Source organism: Neovison vison, chromosome 6 (genome assembly GCF_020171115.1).
Source record: "Neovison vison isolate M4711 chromosome 6, ASM_NN_V1, whole genome shotgun sequence".
Classification (NCBI taxonomy): domain Eukaryota; kingdom Metazoa; phylum Chordata; class Mammalia; order Carnivora; family Mustelidae; genus Neogale; species Neogale vison.
In genome coordinates this window covers 180,186,961-180,206,889 of record NC_058096.1, presented here as the reverse complement: position 1 = coordinate 180,206,889, position 19,929 = coordinate 180,186,961, and the positions used below count along the sequence as shown (strand labels likewise).

The 19,929-nt window shown below is 38.5% G+C and overlaps 1 protein-coding gene across 1 annotated transcript in view; it reads left to right on the top strand.

Moving 5' to 3' along the window:
• The first annotated feature begins 939 nt into the window (after window positions 1–939).
• The window catches only part of CNTN4 (contactin 4), a 952,026-nt gene continuing 933,036 nt past the window's right edge, over window positions 940–19,929 (top strand). The window contains exon 1 of the mRNA XM_044253128.1: window positions 940–1,164. The gene's annotated coding sequence lies outside the window, so the exon portion shown is untranslated. The remainder of the gene's footprint in view (window positions 1,165–19,929) is intronic.

Genomic DNA, 19,929 nt, shown 5'->3' with positions numbered 1-19,929 from the left:
TTTTCCCTTGAGAGGAGCCTGGGCTTCTCTTGTGATTGCTGGAAATGCATGCCAATGAATTCGACCTGGCTGGCTTTCCTCTGCCTGTCAGGCTCACTTTGCACAGGGTTCGCGAGGGGCTGGGACATTGTTGCCAATCTCTACGGTTACCCTGAGGTTTGGAGTTGGGGATGAAGACAGCCATTTCTGCAAGAAAACAGTAGATTCACACTGGAGAAAGATCATGGTAACGTCATTTTCCAAGCACATGCTTTTGAATAACAAAGATTTCAATGTGCGCCTTCCCCCCTCACACACCACAAATTGATCCTTGTACGTATTTCATCGCAACCGTTTCCTTTCCCACACACACATTCCAGCTTGAAAGCACACTGTATGAGAGTTCAGGTCGGAAACGCTGTCTGGCCAGTGTCCTTCGCCTAAGGACAAGTAGGTAAAACCTTCCCAAAGCCCCCTCTTCCGGCTTCTCAAGTTCACTGTTGTCCCCCCGACCCACATCCCCCTGTACTCGGCAATTCTCAGCCCCAAAGCAGAAGCGTTTGTTTCCCTGGGTAGGACGCCTTAAAGATTCCTCGAGTTCCCTGTTTACGGAGGCCAGAGGTTTGGGCATCCGCACAGGTCGAGCCTCCTTGTGCCCCTACACTCGGGTGGCAAAGGACGGCAGCATCACTGCTGTATATTCCCGATCGCTAAGAAGCACATCCTGAAAGCCTCTGCGCCAGAACGGGTTGTCGTCGGGTGCTTCGGGTTCAGGTGAGGCTCCCTACCCGAGTTTTGCGCCCAGGGACCGGGGACCTTCTCTCCGGGGCTGGGCCGGGCAGGGCCGGGCAGGTGCAGCACCAGGGCGCGCGCCTCCTCCCGCCGCGCACTGAGCATGCTCAGCCCGGCTGCGCGCGGGCTCCCGCCCTCCCCGTGTCTCTCCTCGGCTCCACGCGTCTCCGCCTCCTTGAGGCTGAGGAGCCGGCTGCTTGAACTCTGCCGCGCCGGGTTTTTTGAGCTGCCGGGAGCGCTGGGAGGTAGGAGAGCGCGGCAATAGACGGAGCACCGGGTTCAACACCAGGATTGGTCGCAAGTAGGAAGCTTTCGCCACTACAGCGGGACCCTCCGGCTCTGCCGACGCCGTTTCCTGGGAGGCTGTAGCGGGCGCTGCGCTCAGGTGCGGAGGTAAGTGAGGCGCGAGCAGGCAGGGTCAGCTCCAGCCGGGCGCGTGCTGCCCCGGGCGCTCCGGCTTTCGGGTTTTGAGGAAAGCCGTGGTCCTCGGAGGCTGCGAAGTGAAAAGGGGCTCCCTGGGGCACCCACTCCTGCAGCGCTGGACGGGGTCTGTGGGCCGTACTGCCTTGAGCCGGGCAGCCCTGCGGGGTCGGCGCAGCTGGAACTGAGCGCCCTGAACCCGCGAGGAGGCAGAGCACCGACGACGCCACCTTCACCCCACGGCGACCCTTCTTTTTAGTCAGAAAATAAGTTTATTGCGCCGCAAGGCAGCTACAGAACAAGTAGCCTGGAGCGCGTAGTGCTTCAGGAATCGTTAAAATCAGCTTCTCCAACTGGTTCAGGCTATTGCCTCCTCTCCGTGCGTGCTGGCAAGTTTCCTTCTGATGTTGATACCCGGGGGCTCCGATTGCCCAGCTGTGCAGCCCACGTTAGAGAAAGGCGGACTTGAGCTGGTGTTTGAAGGGATTTAGGACCTAAGGGAGCAGGAGCCGGTAGCGGTGGTGGAAGGAGCCCTGTTGGAACAGACCCTGATTTTGGTGGTGCCCACTGTGTGCCAGGCTCCGTGCTAAACGCCGCGGGTACAGCGGCGAATCCAGGTCCCCGCTCCTGTGCACATACCTGGTATACCCAGGCTCTGCCCAGGGAACTTGTAGGGGTGGCGTAATAATCTCCAGTAACTTCGGGGGGTTTGCAGTTTCTTTCGCATGGCAAAGACAACTGCCTTGTAGCCTCCTCGGACCCTGATAACGAGATCTGCGCCAGGCACCCCGCAGACACCAACCCGCACTCTCCTTCTGGGAAGGAGGGCTCAAAACCTGCCTGCCTTTTCTTCCTCTGTGATTCGTTTGTATATTCTATTATTTATGAACGGTGTGGAGGTGAGGGTAAGAGGACGTGGGCTGTTCAATCTTTCTGAACCAGTCAGGGAGTCTGATGCATTAGAATATTTTGCAGCACAGCGGATTTCCAGCAAGGAGGCTGCTTTGCGCAACGCGAAGCTAAGGAGGTTGGTTGCTTGGCTGGGGTCTCCAGATTTGTAGCAAAAAGGTTTTCGGGGATAGCGTAGGGCGAATCAGTGTGACTGATCACTTCGGGTGGGTGGTCTTCGTAGAGGTGGGATCGTGAATCTTGGGGTGTGTTGGAGGTTTGTTTGCAAGGAGGAGCTCCTGGAAGGAAAGCTCCGGGAACTTTTTCTAGTTTTCCTACTGAAATCAACATAGGGGCGGGACATGTTTGTCTGAATAACTGTCTTTTAATGGCTTGGGAAGCATCTGCAGCTTCTTGTGACGGGAGCTGGGTATTTCAAAGAATAATTCTACGTAATTGATTTGTTTGGACACTTACAGTAATAATTTGGAATGAGCTTTTTGTATTTTGAGGTTTATGCCCTTTAGTAAGGAGTGGAGTGGATTTCCAGCAGGCAGGTCCTCGGAGGAGCATTTATATTCGGGGCCGATTAGCAAGTTTGTTCTCTCTGTCTCTACCCAAGTGGGTGAAAAAGAACATCGTGCCATGGAGACAGACACCTGGAGGTGATTTTTTTGGCATTTATGAGAAAATTCACATTTCACCCATAACTTTTTTCTTGCCATCTTCATCTTGATTTCATTCAAGACTAAGTTAATCTCCACAATAGGTGGTGGAAGTGTTAGATTGCTAAGAATCAAAAACAAGTACCATGGGAGTATCATTTTTGCCACGTTATAAAATGCTCTTGATTTTTGTTTTTTTGTTTAAACCAACTTCAGCTGCTCTGGATTGATAAGGGATCATGATGATAAACCTCATTATGGACCCTGTCAGGTTGGAGGCGAACATAGAGAAACCGACCTTTTAAAATTAGGGACTAAGACCAATAAGAGAAAAGACCTATTGTTTAAGGGTGCAGGTCAGAGCCATATGGAAATTTCAGCAGAAGCAGATTATCTTTTTGGTAGCCTTTATGAAAACAGTTTTCTTTAACTTGGGGGAGTTTGTCTCCTTGAGTCAGCTCAACATCTCTTTAAATAGTCATTACATATTGGTGGGACTTTAAATAGAAAGCTTATCAAATAATCTTAACTTTTTAAAAAATCATCCATTTATTTTACCTAGTTCTCTTTCTTCTTCTTATTCAGAAGTAGGTCTTCTAATTATTTTCCCTCTAAGTACTAAATCTTTTGACTAGGAGTTTTCTTCTGAAAGGTACACAGGACATCTGTTACTTCAATTTATTTCTTAAAAAACATAAAGGTAAACTGAATAATTAAGCTTCTCAGCAAGAAACTCCCCTTTATAGTTCCAAATTATCTGCCCAGTTTAACTTGTTGGGTTCTTCTGTGTTATATTCAAAGACATAGATAGAATATACATTAGTTTCAGTCTTGGTTTTTATTTAAAGAATTTAATCTTTTGTGAAAACATGTTTTTATATGATTTTAATTGAATTAGTCTGTTTCATATGGTAAGCAGAGAGATGTCTGTATACACAGATGTGGTAAGTTTTGTTGTTTTCATTTTTCCATAACACAGTATCAAGTCTGGTGAAGGAAACCAGATTTATTACATATACTTATTAGTCCTTATTTATTTTTTTCCTCTTACATGCTATCAGAAGAAAATTTGTCCATACTCACTAAAATTTATTAATGTTGTACATATATACTAATATGTTGATATTACTATTTAGGAAATAGATACAGCAAAAGCTAAAGGATAAATAAAGCAAAAAATATGAAACAGAAGTTCTAATATTTTTATGGATCCCAGTGATTTGCTCTGCATTGCCCTCGGGTGTATACTCCACTTTGGAAATCACTGATGGTTTGTGGAGTTTTTACCTTTCTTTTCTTACCTCTGGCTTTGCCATTCACTGTCTTTGGTACGGTAGCCGGTTGAAAAACTGCTCGAAATCTGTGTCTCCTGTAACAGATGGGTTAAGAGCACTGTTTTCTGGTCATGAGCACATACGTGGACGAAATGACGCAGAAGAGATGAATGTGATATTAGGGATCATCCTGGATCTCCCAAATTAGATATACAGAAGAAAAAAAAAATGAGGTTTTAACTTAAAGACTGAGGTTTCGGTGGTTAAAAAGTGAGGAAACCAGGAAGATGAGGGAAAGAAAGACATTGTCTATGTTGCAGTATTGTGTGGAGGGTGGAAAGATCAAAAACCTTGCAGCAGATAAAGCTGGATGTGACCCTACCACTTCTTACATTCATGATGTTGGACAAGATAGTTCCATAACTTTTTTGAGTCTCATTTTCCTTAGCTATAAAATTGGGATAACATTAAGTTTCAAGGCATCATTGTAGGAATTAAACGTGAGAGTATAGGTATAGAGCTTACCTCTGTTAGCTTAGACAGGTTAACAGCTGTAACAAATGAATCCATAAGTGTACTTCTTCAAACATGAAATATTCTCATTCATGTTAAGTCCCCAACTGGATGATCCTGGCAGCACTCCTCCGAGACCTCTGTCTTCTTCAGCAGGGTCACCATGCTCATCTTTATGCATCAAAGCACTGGAAGGAAAAAGACTTGGAGAGCATTAATCATTCAGACTTGCAAACCATACATAGAACTTTTGCTTTCATTCCATTGGCCAGAACTCACCTGTATGTAAACGAATCTTACTATAAGGGAGGCTGGGGAATGTAGTATAGCTGTGTTTCAAGGAAGGAGAAGAACTCTTGTAGGAACAGCTAGCATTTCTGACACTCTGTTACTCTGTGTGATATTTCTTCCATTTTCAATAAATATTACTTACCTGTCCTTCCCCCAACACCTGGTTTTCCTGGCAGAAAAAAACCGGGACAATTATAAGGAAATACTTTTCTAAGCGCTTTGCCCTCCTTGGTAGGTATTGTCTATGTTGTATAAATAAGGAAAACTTGGCTTATAGAAATTAAGTCGTTTGCTCAACATAGCCAGTAAGTGGCAGAGCTGGGATTTGAACCAGTTCTCAGGCTCTAGAGTTGATTTTCTTAACAGCTTCATTATACTACTTACTTATTCTTGCCTCAATACTTTTGTTATGTTGCCATTGGACCACTTTTTCTTTTTGTCTATATAAAAACGTTGGAGGAGAATTAAAAAATCCCAAAGAAGAAAAAAGATTGTATCTAATCTAAAATGTAATGGAGTGTAATTAGATATGATACAGATTTATCTTGAATACTTACTTGAATCAGGTATTTAAAGTAAGACTCTCTACCACAATGCTTTTTCACTTCTGATAAACAAATTATCAGAGTCTATGCCCTGAATTATAGCCTTTCTCTTAGGCTTTCATTGTAGGAATTCTTGGCTGCCATTTTTATGCTGCAGTATGTAAAGATAAATTCCTGCTCACTTCTTAGCCTAATCAAATATTCTTTCTGGAAAATTCATAGCTAAAATATTCTCCTCTGATCTTCCCTTTGATCAAAAGCATTGTTTTTCATCAACATTCCCAGCTCCCCAGAAAGAAAACTCTTCTCTTGTTCTTTCAGCTTTGCAAAACTTTTTGAGCATTTACTGCACGACTAAAGGGACTTCTACCGATAATCCTAGCATCCTGGAAAAGAAAAATGATCCCTTTTGGTCTTGTTCTGTTATCTTGTCCCACTTATATTAGAGAATCTGCCTCATCTCACCTTTCCTGTGTATTTGTCCTTTGTAAAAATACCTCTCACAGTTTGGGTTCCAAACAGTTAGAGTAGAGATGTGAGGTGGTTCATAGTGAGAGTTTACTTTCTGCCAACACAATTCATTTTCCAGTATTTTAAGTCATTTTTTTCTTCTTGTTCAGTATGTATTTGTGGCATCTTCCCAATTAATTAATGACACATATGTTCTCACCATGTAGGTGGGCAGATATACTTGCATGCATATCAGTCACCTCTTTCTCAAAAGACCCTGTTCATTTTTTTTATTTTTTTTAAGAAATATCCTTTATTTTTTTTTCCCCTAAATTTAACTTGCTTCCAAATTTCCTCACACCCACACCATTTATATGTGTGTAAGTTCCTTTTTTATAATTTAATGGGGATAATAGGACAGAGAGGTTTAAACTTACTGTCGTATTTTCAGACTCCGAGTGAACAGGGTCCCACAGGACCTCGTGAAAAGCTAACTCTAGCTGCTGTAACAGGTAAACTCTACATTTTCAGTGACTTAAAATGCTTCCTACTCTTGCTCATGTGGGGTAGTTCAATACTCACAACATAGTTCTGATTGAATGGCTTCCCATGGGGTCATTTGAGAAATCAGGTTCCTTATCTTCTGGCTTCATCCTCTGCTAAGACCCTGGGGTCCTCCTTCTTCAGACAAGGTATATGGGGTGTAAGGAGGGAAATGTCCTGACAGGTTTCACAAGTGGTTCTTATAGGCCTGCATTGAGAGTGGTTATCATGTCTTCTGTCCACATTCCATTAGACAGAACTCTCTTACATGGCCATTCCTCTCTGTAAGGGAAGCTAAGAAAAGGAGTCACACTGAGTGCCCAGAAAACAGGTACGGCGAATAACTGGCAGATTTTTCAATAAATGGTCACTTACAGATTTCTGTTATGGGAATGTGAGATTGCCAGCCAGTTCTCTATTTTCCTCTCTCTAGGTGTACAGAAAGGAGTGTGTCTGTGTCTCTGTGGCGTGTGTGTTTGTGTGCGTATATAGGTTATTTGCCTAGTAAATGCCTATTCCCTTTCTTCCTTTTAATGTTGCCCTTTGTTACTATCCCATTCTAGTGTGTGTTTGTTTTAGGACTTTATTTATTAAATTCTTTGGGGTGTAGGAGGAGCAGAGCAGGAGGGAGAGAGAGAGAAAGAGTCTCCAGCAGACTGTGCTGAGTACAGATCCTGAAGTGGGGTTTGATCTCAAGATCCCCTGATATCACGATCTGAGCCTAAACCAGGAGTTGGATGCTTAATTAAGTGAGCCACCAGAGCACCCCTTAAGACCTTATTTATTTGTTTGTTTGTTTATATTTATATATTTTAAGATATATTTTATTTATTTATTTGACAGAGAGAGAGAGAGATCATAAGCAGGCAGAGAGGCAGGCAGAGAGAGGGGGGGAAGCAGGCTCCCTGCTGAGCAGAGAACCCAATGCAGGGCTTGATCCAAGGACCCTGAGATCATGACCTGAGCTGAAGGCAGAGGTTTTACCTACTGAGCCACCCAGTGCCCCATGACCTTATTTTTTAAAAATTTAAATTTAATACATATAATACATTATTAGTTTTTTGTCTTCTTTTTTAAGAGCAGATTTATAACAAAATTTATAGGGTAGTACAGAGATACCCTATATACGTCTGCTCCCAGACATGATCAACATGACTTATCAGAGTGATACATATTCTACCCAGGATGAACCTACACTGACATCATAATCACACTAAGTTCGTAGTTTACCTTAAGATTCATTGTTGGTGTTACACTTCTATGGGTTTGGACAAATACATGTATGATGACATATCCATCACTATAGTATCATACAGAGTATCTTCACTGCCCTAACACTTCTCTATTCTGCCTATTCATATCTCCCTCTCTCTCATTTCTTTTTAGTGCTCAAGAGTATTCCGTCGTCTGGTACCATCCCATTTTTAGTGTGTATGGTCTGGGTGAAACTCTATTTCTTAGAGTTAGGATTGAAACATGCTCTGCTACTTAAGAGAGTATTGGCTCTCCCTATCCGCAGTAATTGTTTCCAGAAAGGGCATGTGGCACAGTGAGAATGACTGCAAAGAAGTGAGATCTTTTGCTGCTTATGATAAGTCCGTTTCCCAGTCAGGAATCACTTGGCATCCCCCTACCAAGGCACATATAGTCATCACTAAATCATAAAGTAAAAGCTGTCATTTCTTCAAAGCCCATCTCTGTAGAGCTATGGAGGGAAGTGGAAGTTAAAACCATATCCTCATGCTTACTTTCCTTTTATAAGAATACTTTCGGTCCGTCCTAGATGGTGTTTTCCTTTCCATTTACACTTCCCCTGTTGTTATCCCCTTTCCAGGTTTGTAGTCTAGGTGCCCACCCTGGAACCTGACAAGTGATTTTTTTGCATGCCTTTGTTTTCATTGCCTTTGTGTCTGTTCCACCTTTGTCATCTTTCTCCACCATGTTTATTACAGTTTGCATAATGTTCAACTCAACTGCCACTCTATTAACCCTCTTTCAATCTTACTAAGGAATAATGAGTGCCTTTTCTGTACGGACTCTTATTTATTTATTTTTTTCCATGCCACTGATATAACACTTATTATGGAGGTGATCAGCCCTCCTAGTTTCCCCAAGACTGAGGTATTCCTAGGATGTTGAAAATTCAGTATTAAAACCAGTAAAGTATTGGGCAAATTGGGACATTCATTGCCCTACCTAGTACATTGTAATGTTAATCAGTACCATGAGAGTTCCTTGAGAGAGTGGATAGGGGCTTGAAATTTGGAGTCATGGATTTCTCACCAGTCCTAAATCTACTTTGCACTATCTGTATAATTATGTCATAGCAAGTTACCTACCTTTTCTAGGTTTCAGTTTTATTAGCTGTGTAATGGGAAGATACACATTTTGTAGGGTTGTTCAGATAATTAAAAGACATAGTAAGCTAAATGACTTAGTTTATTGATGGACAAATCTTAAAACTTGGATAGTCCTTAAAGGCACAGGAGTTTTATGAAGATTATGTGGAATACTGCTTATAAAGTACTTAGTTTAGTGCCTAAATCTTAGTAAGTTTCCAATAAACAGATTTTAATTGATTAGTAATATTCATTTTGGATATCTCTTGGTAAAACATGGTAGATACCAAAGATACAGTTAAGCTCAGAAAATACATGTTCATGGAACATTAATGATATTACCAGGAGTTTGAGGAACAGACAAGTCCCTGAGAGTAATTAGGAAATACTTCAGAAAGTTTTTTTTTTAAATTTTTGTGTTTAAAACTTAAAAAAGCAGGATTTGGCTGTAAGATTAGTTCCTTTTTAGATAAGGTTTTATTTATTTATTCTTTTTCTGGCTTATCTGAAGCCAGAGTCAGCTGTTTTCATAGTTTGGGAAGAGAAAATATTTGGAAAGGGTCAATTTCAGGCCATAACACTTAAAATATGCATTTATCACTATTAATTAAATAAAATGGCACACTTCTGGGAAGGGAGTATGGTTCATGAGAAAATGAGGCTTAGGAGAGTAGAAGCGCTGCTGATTCCATAATGACCTGGAGATTTAAAAAAAAAAAAAAAGCATATAGAAGTCTCTTTTGTTTATACCATGGTAAAATATACTCTCCACCTTTGAGTTGAACTTTTGTGTGTAAATATTTGTGCCTTGCACAATTGTCCTAATAGGAACCTTGATAATTCATGTTTCCTGTGCCTTTTAGGTTTGTTATGGAAATTTCCAGTGAGGACAGGTGATATAAGTGTGCTTATGCTGAAATAGGTCCAGTTTGTAGGAGAAGAAAAGTGAAAAAAATAATGACATGACTCAAATCCTCAAATGTGTTTTATGAGGCTTGATTCTAGACACACTGCCATCATTTTCAGTTGTACAAATTTGTATTATCTGCATTATGATTGCTCTTCAATTATGAAATATAAATATGAATATTTTTGCCTTCAGTGACTCATTTGATTAGCTGTTAGCTAGCTATTGATTCTAGACTTCTCACAGATTAGCAAATTAATTACAAATCCAAGGACTACTTTTATTGCGTTTAATTAGGTGAATGACATCCTTAAAAAGAAAATGTTTACCTAGGTCACATTTCTTTTTTTAATTTTTTGTTCAAGATTTATTTATTTATTTGAGAGAGACAGAGTGAGAGAGAGAGTGGAGAGATGGGGTAGAGAGAATGGGAGAGAGAATCTTAAGGAGACTCCCTGTTGAACGTAGAGGCCAAAGTGGGGCTCTATCTCATGTCCCTAAGATCATGACCTGAACTGGAATCAAGAGCTGGCCACTTAACTGACTGAGACACCCAGGGCCCAGGTCACATTTTGAATTCCTAGTAAAAATTAGAATACAAACATGGTTATATATAGAATTCTTGGAACGAAGTAGTTATAAATAGAAGTTTGTCTTTAATGGTAGTTTTTTTTTTCTTTTTAAATGGGAATCTCTCTAAAAATATTCCTTTACCTTTTAAACAGGTGGCTGAATATGATTTACTTCTTCTTTTTTTTTTTTTTTTAAAGATTTTATTTATTTATTTGACAGACAGAAATCCGAAGTAGGCAGAGAGGCAGGCAGAGAGAGAGGGGGAAGCAGGCTCCCTGCTGAGCAGAGAGCCTGACTCAGGGCTCCATCCCAGGACCCTGAGATCATGACCCGAGCCGAAGGCAGAGGCTTAACCCACTGAGCCACCCAGGCGTCCCATATGATTTACTTCTTGATGACACAGGATCATCATGATGAACATAGAATAGTAGTTTAGACTAGAACATGGGCCTTTGATGCAGACAGACCTAGATTTGTTCTGTCACTTACCAGCTGTGTGATCTTGAACATGGTCTTAACCCTTCCTAAGGCAGTTTTAAAAATCTATGAGAAGGGGCGCCTGGGTGGCTCAGTGGGTTAAGCCGCTGCCTTCGGCTCAGGTCATGATCTCAGGGTCCTGGGATTGAGTCCCGCATCAGGCTTTCTGCTCAGCAGGGAGCCTGCTTCCCTTCCTCTCTCTCTGCCTACTTGTGATCTCTCTCTGTCAAATAAATAAATAAAATCTTAAAAAAAAAAAATCTGTGAGAAGTTGAATATGCCTATCTTAGAGAGATGCTGTGAACATTAATTGATAAGACTAGTACATTGTTCATGGCACATTCTAAGTAATAAGCAAATTAGCCTTATACTGTGATCTTTGCAATTTATACAGAACATAGTACATATGGATGCTTTATATATTTGTTGAACCACTTCATATGTTTTATATATATATATACTTCATGTCATTTATACACACACACACACACACACACACACAAACACTGAGTAGCAGGATCCCAACAAGTGTAGCTGAGATGTGGGTACCTCTGTCTGCTTTCTGATGCCTTTTGATGGTCATAATTGATTCCTTGGTTTAGTGAACTAGCCATTTCTATTTGCTGTTTCTTACTGTTTGTGAACTAGAATAATGAAATATACAAGCCATTCCAACTATGTTTAATAGTCTGAGTAGATTCTGAAAGAAGCTCTGAAGGGCCTTTTCTTTTTTTCTCCTTACCTGCAGCTCCCCCCGCCCCCCAGTCCCTCTCCACCCCAAAAGACGCTTTTGGTGACAGAATAGTATGGGTGTTTCACATTTTCTCTGCTCTCAGTTTCACCTTTTCCTACATCCTGACTGAGGATCTGAGAGGTAAAGTGTTACTGCAGTACAGTAGAAATAGAAAATTACCTGCCTTGATAACATTGTCATATGTGTTGGTGATATGCTTTGCAGCAGAATCACCTTTGTGAAGATTCCTGTGATATAGGTGTGGAATGTTGACCGTTTTACCTGCAGTACAAGAAACTTAGTTCAAAAGTCTGTACTGGGGTGCCTGGGTGACTCAGTGGGTTAAGCCTCTGCCTTCGGCTCAGGTCATGGTCTCAGGGTCCTGGGATTGGCTCCATACCAGGCTCTCTGCTCAGTGGGGAGCCTACTGCCCCTTCTCTCTCTGCCTGCCTCTCTGCCTACTTGAGATCTCCCTCTGTCAAAATAAATAAATAAAATCTTAAAAAAAAAATCTGTACTATGAGCACATTGTCTTTACTGAATGAAGTAATTCTCTTTTATTTACTTTAACACGTTTCTAGGTTTCATTTACCAGTTAGTAGTTTCTTGCTTAAAATTCCTAGTGTTTCCCCTCCATTTTCTTTTTTGAACCTGATGGTCAGAATTCAAGACACTGCAACAATTCTAGATATTATTGAGGTAGTGGTAACCTCTGTATATGCACTATGTAACATGGAGGTATCATGAATTCACAGTTCCAATAACTCTATTCACTTTATTAGTAGCAATTTACCAGCATATTGTAGTGTAGAGTCTGAGCTATAACTGAAATAAGCACTGTTCTTAAAATGTTACTGTTATTTAGAGCAGCAGTTTTCTGTTCTTCTGAATTAATAAACTTTTATAAATTTTAGTGGTTTTCTTACAATGTAGCTCCTTAAATGAGTATTTTAAGATTAACCCTTTTTTGCTTTGTTTTTTTTTAAGATTATGTTTTTAAGGGATTCCTATGCCCACGGTGAGGCTAGGACTCACAATCCTGAGATCAAGAGTTGCAAACGCTCTACCATCTAAGCCAGGCAGGTGCCCTATGAAGGCTAACTCTTAAGAAAAGGAACATAATATAATGCACATCCCAAAATGATGAATTCTGTGTTTTAGGTTAATATTCAGTCTCTGCAAGTGGAATACACTATTTTATATGGTGTAAAAGAGAGGCTATAGGCATACTTGGCTATTCGGTATGATCTGATGACTGAAATATTAGTGTGAGTTATATAACCTCTTCCAGCTTTATTTTCCCACCTGTATAATGGGGATATTATTGTAGGGTTGTGAAGACTAAAATGAATTAATCATATATACACATAGCCTAGTGCCAGGGACATAATTAGACCATTCCTCAAATTGCAAAGTTTATTATTAGGATTCTATTCTTTTTATACATTTATTCAATATGATGCCTATGTTGATGAGACATGTGAAAGTTATTATTTATGAACTTGAAATTTCATTCTTCCAAAACACTCAATAAAGTGATTTATGTTTGTTCGTGTGTCTTTATCCATGGATAGATATTATGATCTCTCTTGACTGTATAGAAACAGAGGAAGGCAGTATTTCCATAGTGTGTTGTTTTATCTTTGACTACTACAGGGAGCCAGTGTATCAGAACTGAAATGTGATTAGCACTATTTGAAATTTCACTTTGGAGAAATGGTTTTGGCTATGGTTAAGAGTCTTGTTTATTAAAGAGAATGAATTATCCAATAGGCTCTTTCTCATCTGTATTCTTTTTACTTCAGCTATAGTCTATCTTGCCATGTTGCAAAAGGAAATGCTGACATGTGATAGAGTAGAAATATAAAAATGTTTCAAGTTGCTCTCCATCAAATGTGATTGAAATTTTTCAAAAGATTTACACTTTTTTTTTATAATAGTGACGTTACTCAGAAATGAATTTCTGCTTTTTGTTTTGTTTTCTGGAGAAGAGCAGCTTTTTTATGCGTGCTTTGTATTTCAAAACTTAGCAAATGTAACATAATGACTGGTGTATTATTAATATGCCTACAATGAAGAAGTTTTACTTATTTGAAGAGAAACAAGTTACTCTTATTTTACTTCCTAATTCTATAACCTTTAAAGAATGAAACATTGTCAGTAACTCTGTTTTGAATGTTTCTCTACTTCCTCCTTGTATATATGTTTAGTGTGGCTTATGGAATTCAAATAATACTTTTATATTGTTTTGTTTATAATTATTTGACATTATTTAGATTCCTTAATTACTTTCATGTTTCTATTTTTTTTAACACATACAAATAAGAACTTACTGGTTTCCATTGTGATTTACATTTTCTCCCTCCTATCTACTAAACTAATTCACATCAGAATCTTAATTCCTTGACCTGTTTCCATCCATTACTTTTATCCCATAGAATCTAAGTTTTGGCTTTGTTATGGAAATTAGCCTGACTGCAGGCTTCTAATCGTTAATGCCGTAGTATTTTCTGTCATTTGGTTATTCCCAAATGCACTGTATACTACAGTTGTTAAGTGATTCTTCAGAGCACCAGACCAAGTATTTGTGAAAGTCCTAAAGGATACACTTCGAATGGAAAGGATGGTAGAAATCCTCCCATTTCTGCCTTAGGCTTTCAGATGTTAGAAAGAACTATAGAGGGGTGCCTGGGTGGCTCAGTGGGTTAAAGCCTCTGCCTTCGGCTCAGGTCATGATCCCAAGGTCCTGGGATCCAGCACCAACCGCATCAGGCTCTCTGCTCAGCAGGGAGCCTGCTTCCCCTTCTCTCTCTGCCTGCCTCTCTGCCTACTTGCGATATCTGTCAAAATAAATAAAATCTTTAAAAAAAAAAAAGAAAGAACTATAGAAACACGTTTACATTGATGGATTACATCATCCCCAATTACTAGAATTACCTAAGTTAAGGGAGTGTAGGGGCAGTTTCCCTTGTATCTAAAAATGATATAATGAATTGTCCATCAATTATTTGTTTTCTATTGATCCTCGATGTTATGTACTCTATTTCTTATTGCATAAGAACATCCATTCTAGCAAGGCCTGTGTTTACAGTCTGAGTATACAGTCTATATTTCAGAACAGAACATCATTCATAGAGAAAGTTTGCTCAAGACCTTGATAACCATTGTACTCATAGATTGGCATTTCCTGGGAACTAGTGAGAAATGCAGTACTGTATCAGTATCTTCATTTTAGCAGGTGTGTTCACATTAAAGATTGATAGGCATTGATTTACATCGTATTCTTAACTAACTAAACTAACTGGATACCTACTATTAGGCTTAAGTGTGAAGTATATACTCAACATACTTAATTATATATTTAAGGACCCAATACTACAGGAATAAAGATAGATACAGTGAAGTCTGGCCAAAGAATGGTCATAATCTGGTAGGGTAGAAAGCATACACACACACACATACATACATTCAGAAATTCAGGTAGAATAGGTCAACATGAATGGGATAGACAATAAAATCATTGAAAAGAAGCGTTTTCATTTCTTTTTTTTTTTTTTGGGTGCCCTCCCACCCCCCAACTTCATGGAATGTAAAAAAAGTAAAAGGAAATGCTGCCGTTTCAGTAGGATATCAGATCCAAGAAGATAAAGTCAACAGGAGCCAATGCTGAGAATGGCATCCACCTTCAATGGCACACGTGCCTAGGAAACCCAGAAACACCATTCGCGGAAATGACAGAGCTGTACTAACACAGGTGTTGCACCCTGCCTAGCTATGACGCGTTTTCATTTCTTAAGACTACAGTTTTAAAGGGCCAGGATCACATCAGATTGTTAAATTTGAAAAATCCATCTGAATTCAATGTGAGATCTGAATGATGTGTTTGGGGTGGGATGTAGAGTGGTATCCACAGCTTCTCAAGGCTTTTAGATGTCTCCCTGCATGATTATGCAGGGATATGATTGGTTCTTATTTCCTGTTCTGGCTCATGGTAATTATGTAGGATAACAGTAAACTGGGTACAAAAGTGCATTTTCATTTTATTTATATGAAATATTTATACTTGTTTAATGTATTTCATATTTAAATTCAGTATGCATAGGAATTAATAAGTGATTTGGGGCTTAAATTAGAAAACTCAGAAAATGAGCGAACAACAAAGGTTCTTATGCATATAATGAAAAAAATGCATCTCACAGGTAATTGATTTTATATTGCAGTATGAAAATCATTGTCTCATGGCTGAAGGTTACCAAATGGACAATTTCAATTAAGTCTAACACTTTTTTTTTTAATTTAAATACTTTTTTATTTGGAATGTCAGAGGTTTACATAGCAAGATGTTCAGGGCCCATTTGCTTATCCACCATATTTTTTGGCTTCATTTCATATCTCTTTTCTGTGACCGAGGTATAGTCTTTTGCTAATAGCATTTGCTCTCCTACGATGTTGTTGAAGGGAAATTAATGCTGTTTGACAACATTTCAACTAATAACCATTGATAGTGTAATGGACATTTTTTCCTTTTAATTCACAGGAACAAGTTTACCTTCTCAACAACAAAATTACTTCCGCTGTTCATAGTCTTATTGGTCAATAAATCCCAAGCCCACTGCCTATACCCACTAGGAAGTGGATGAGGAAGTTTTTCTGGGGGACTTTCTCAGCCGTGCCCTTTCTCTGCCTCAGTATACCAGATGTGCAGGCATGTGACCTGCACTTCTAGATGTTCGGATTATCAGACTCTGTCTCCTTATGTGGAATCTTAAGCTAAGTAATTCAGGATGAAGAAATAGGAAGGTCCATTCATTCATTCATTCATTCATTTAATTTTTGTTTTATATATATATATATATATATATATATATATTTTTTTTTTTTTTTTTTTTTTAGTTATTGTCCTGGCTAAACTGCCCAGTGGTATCTGCTACTGGGGATTTTTTGGAGCTGCTTGGTTCCCTTTTTCTCTCTTCTGTCCCATGATCTGCCCAGATCCTTTTTAGAGAGTCCCTTTTTTCTTAGTTTTTCAGCATTGTTTATTCTTGCTTGCTATCAAAGTTCTCCCAGTATGTTCTCCCAGCATATGCTTGGAGATGTTTTTTACCTGTCACCTGCCTTATGATGTTACCCCTTAATCTTTCTGTTGGGACCTTGTGCAGCACAGACACATAAGTTACCTTTTGAAGGTGTATTACTTATTAGTTTGACGTCTCTCCAGGAACGGGAAAAGTCATCCCCTTGAATAGGCTATGGCATTTTTCAGTTTATGGTAAGGACTCTCATCCTAGGGTTATGCAGAATAGGGAAAGATGGCTGGAAATCTGGCATCTCTCTGCCTTCCTCTTTTCAGGTTTGGGTAAATGACATCATTCAAAAGGAATTCTAATGTCTCATGTGACCACAGCCACACCTTCCTTCTTCATTAAGCTGTATCTTCTCTGAATAATTCACGTAAGCTGGTACCTCTGATACTTCATAACATCACTTAGGTGAAAGTTCCCATCTTGGTCTAGCTGGTACTTAGTGTCTTTTCTACAAATGTGTTTCTGGAGTCTTTTTTTTTTTTTTTTTTAAATCATAGTAGGGGCCTAAAGCTTAGCTTTTTGGGCATAGCTGAAAACTTGTTAATGCTGGATCTAGATGTATTGGTATTTATTGTACTGTTGGACTTGATCTTCATCCAGGATGCCTTATAGCATGAATGTGTCTGAGTTTAACTCAGGTCTGGCATTGTTAATTGGGTTGTACCCCAGGCCAGTGATCTTCACACTCTTTCATATATAGTCAGTCACCACTAAACTCTTAGTGACTTTCTGTGAGAAGCAAGGCATTGCAGGAGACCTACTGTTAGAAGTAACATTCCCTGTCATTAACTTGGAGGTAGAAGGGCGGAGGGGCATGTTTGTAGGACTGAATATAAATTCTCTGGGGTAGATACTACAAAATATGATCCTGAGAACAACCTTGGCACTTTGGAAGAACATAAAGATTTGCAGCCCCACTCTATTGAATCAGAGTCTCTGGGGGATGAGGTTTAGGAAGCTATATTTTGAATACACTCCCCATGTGATTCTGATGTTCAGCCAGGTTTGGGAACTAGAGCATGTTCTGCAGAGCACTAATTCTTCAAGATATAAATAGATTCCCTTTAAACATGTTTCTTAGGAAAATGAGCTGGGGAAATTCTGGATTTTTAAACAGGGTTTTTCTTTATGTTAGTACATTTCAAAATCTTTATATGCTTTGTGAAATACATGTTTCTAAAATTTATTTGAGTAGTGTTGTAGAGTGTTTGGCCTCTATTAACAGAGTACCATAGACTGAGTGCCTTATAAATGACAGAAGTTTATTCCTTACCGTTTTGAAGACTGGGAGATTCAGGACCAAATTGTTGGCATATTCAGTGTATGGTGAGATCCCACTTCCTGGTTCAAGAACAGCCATCACTGTAAATCTCTGGGGTCTTTTTTATAAAGGCACTAATCCCATTCATGAGCGCTCTACCTTCATGGCCAAATACCTCCCAGAGGCCCAACTTCGATTTGTCATCATGTGGGGGATAAGGTTTCAGTATTTGAATTTTGACATACTTTCCGTCTATGGCTACTAAGAAACAATCCCTGCCTCTTAAACATGGAATGGTTATAGTTATCAGCCCTGGCAGATCATTAAAATCATTTAGTTTAGTTTTATCTTTTATCTGGAATAAAAGTGTGTCCTTGGTAATGGAATTTTTAGATAGCTTCTGAGATGATTTTATTAAATGCAGCATGGTGTAGGCTACAAAGAGTGAAATATTCTTTGGAATGTGGTTTAGGAAATTTTGTCCTATGTGTGTGTTTACTGTCACCCAGTTTTTAAAAATTGTTTTATATCTATCAGTTGGTTTTACTCAATTTTTATATGTTTCATGCCATATATTTCAGCATAGGTTTTCAAAATTTTTTTTTCTGATTAACTACCTTTTAGGAAGATATACCCCCACCCCCATCAGTGGAGACACTCCATCAGAAAAAAATATATACATTATACATTATTTATATATAATGTATAATGTATATATACATCATATATGTATATATAATATATGTAAAGATTTGCAGCCCCACTCTATTGAATAAAGAATGTATATGTATTATATACTATATAATATATAGTATAATATTATATATGTATATAATGTATATATACATATATGTTATATATGTATATATACACAGAATGTATGTATACATAATGTATATATAATATATAATGTATATATATTATATAATGTATATATACACAGAATGTATATATAATATATAATATATAATTTTTTCTATATATACATAATATATATACATATATGTATCTATATAGATATATGTCTATATATACATAAATAGATATATATTATATGTACATTATATATCTATACATTATGTATATATACATACATCATATATACATATATAATATATATATAGGTTGTATATGTATATATGGATTGTCTAAGTAAATTTTAATCATAATGAGTAACATTAATTGAATACTTAACAAATGTACAGGTAAGTTGTCAAATTCTTTTATTTTATTATCTCATTTAACCTTATGATCATTCTGTGAGCTAGGTACTGTGGTGACACCCAGGTCCTAGATGAGAAAACTAAGAGTCAGCGAGATTAAATACCTTGATTCAGGTCATGCAACTATATATGTCAGTACTGATTTCAGATCTCTAGTATGCTTGTCTGTGACCTAAAGTTTCTAACCAGTTTGGAATCCTGGCTAAGGAAGAGATTTTTATATTTTATGGTTAAAACACATCAGCACTTACGCATTGCTTTCAAAATTATATTTTATTTCAGGGATGGTAAGTCTTCATAAATTATAGGGGTTTGGGAAGGTATTTCAACTGTTGAGAACCCTTTCTAACTAGGAAGATCTTCAATTAAACACCGGCATATGTGTGTAAACAGAATTTTTGTGGGTATAGTAAATCGGTTATTTGCATATGTAAATTGTATATTAATTATTCTGAATGTATTTGAATATGCAAAATTCACTGTATAAATGTATTTTTCGTAAAACTAGGCTTCCAAATATTGCTAAGCTTCTAGAAAATACTGAGTTTGATAGACTTTTGTTATTCTGGCTATAAATTTAAACAAAGGGAAAAGAATGATTTTGACTTTGGCAGTAAAACTCTGGATTTATGTATGGGTTCAAATGCATGCTTATTAGTCACTCAGAAAATGATGTTTCATTTTAAAAGTACATGCCTTTATATCTTATGATGACACTTATAAAAAGTTTTCCCTTGTATGTCTTTCATTTTGCCAGAGAGGATAAATTGAGTAAATGTAAGTGACAATATAGGGTCTTCTTAATAAAGTGTAATGGCTACTCTTATGTGTCAGCTTGGCTAGACCACAGTTCACATATTTGGTCAAACACATCTGGTTGATACTATGAAGATTTCCTTTTTTTTTTTTAAAGGTGAAATTAACACTTAAATCAGGAGACTTTGAATAAAGTGGATCCATAATGTGGGTGGG